Source organism: Coenobita brevimanus, chromosome 101, assembly GCF_032717465.1.
Source record: "Coenobita brevimanus isolate Jiangsu-jjx chromosome 101, ASM3271746v2, whole genome shotgun sequence".
Taxonomy (NCBI): Eukaryota; Metazoa; Arthropoda; class Malacostraca; order Decapoda; family Coenobitidae; genus Coenobita; species Coenobita brevimanus.
Window position 1 is genome coordinate 34,994,913 of NC_137054.1, and position 1,643 is coordinate 34,996,555.

Here is a 1,643-nt window from a genome sequence, read left to right on the forward strand (position 1 = left end):
ACTGGAGTTGTTCGGGAGATGGCTGGTAGAGTTGAGCAGAGGGTGTTGCGATGGTTTGGGCATATGGAGAGAATGGATAATGAGCGATTGGTGAAAAAGATAACTAGATCTGATGTGAGAGGTGTAAGGCTGAGAGGAAGACCACGAAGATGATGAATGGACAGTGTGAAGAGAGCGCTGGATGCGAGAGGGATGTCTGTTGAGCAAGGAAGAGTGGCTGTGCGTGACAGATATAAATGGAGAGAAATTGTGAATGAATAAGTGATGACGCAGCCGTGAGGGGATATTCTCCCGCATTTGGTCTGATCAGCTATTTCAGGTCAGGTGCGGGTAAGGGGATGGGTCTGTTATGATGTGGCAGGGGTATACCAGCTCTGCTGTCGGGCCCTGCTGCGGATGTCATTGATTGCATTGCGCAGTTGACCCTTGTGCGGTGTGGTGCGGTGAGGATCTGTCCGTTCTCCCCTTTGGGGCTAAGATGCGAATGAATGTGTTTGAATGGATGAGTAAATGGGGAGTGTGTCGTCCTGTCTCGGCTACCTCCCTTTTCTTTGGGGGAAGCAGCCTAGGTATATAGATAGATAGTTAGGCACATTCTCCGATTTTTATGTAAATTTCTTCACTAACTTTTTTTTTTAAGCTGATTCCTTATCTGAATTGATTTTTTGGGAGAAATTATTTTTTAAAAAGTTAGGTTAGGTTAGGCCAGGTTGGTTAATAGTAAAGATCTTTTGTGTTTTGTGCACGTTCTTTAGTTTTTATGTAAATTTCGTCACTGATAGTTTTTTAAGCTGATTCCAAATCTGAATTTATTTTCTGGGAAAAAAAAAAATTATTATTTTTTTTTTTCATTCATTGCCAGACGCCATGTATCCCAAACGGGGTGGCCAAGGGCTTAGAGTTAATTATTTTACAGGGAGGGGCACTAATCCTCCACCAACCCCACTTGATGTAGGGATGCCAACAGCATCTGGTGTTCCCAGGCAGTCACCCATCCAAGTACTAACCAGACCCAACGTTGCTTAACTTCGCTGATCGGACGGGAAGCGGTGTACTCAACGTGGTATGCCGTTATTAATGTCATGGTTAAATAATATTGTATTATTTTTTTTAACTAAATTATTATTATTAACTAACCTAACCAAACCTAACCTAACGTAACCTATTTAGAAAATAATTCCCTCCCCCCAAAATATATATTTAAATTAGGATTCAGCTTCAAAAACTGTATTAGTGATGAAATTTACATAAAAATCAGAGAACGTACACCAAATACTAAAGTTCCAAAATATTTTTGGTGCTGAACGGGATTTACAATAAAGTTTTATGTGTTTTATTTTCCTGCCACTGCCTGACGGGTATAATTACAGAAAATTTACGCGATGTGAGAGGAATATATAGTACTAAATTAGAATAACTCTGCCATGCCCCCTGGTACTATCAGATGAGTATTATTTCTACTGGAAAATTTTCTGGTGTTTAAGAGTATATAGAGTAGTGCATTATATTATCAATGCCATGAATTCTTGTTATCACCCAGCGAGTAATACTGTGGCAATGATTACAGGTACTGAAGGGGAAGTAGAGTATTAATTTGCCATCCTTGTCCCTGTGAATTTCCTCATCAGCTCTACTTTTAGCTG

The 1,643-nt window shown here is 40.2% G+C and overlaps 1 pseudogene; it reads right to left on the minus strand.

The window, feature by feature from the left end:
- Positions 1–958: 958 nt before the first annotated feature.
- On the minus strand, positions 959–1,076 carry LOC145415170 (5S ribosomal RNA; annotated as a pseudogene).
- Positions 1,077–1,643: the final 567 nt, after the last annotated feature.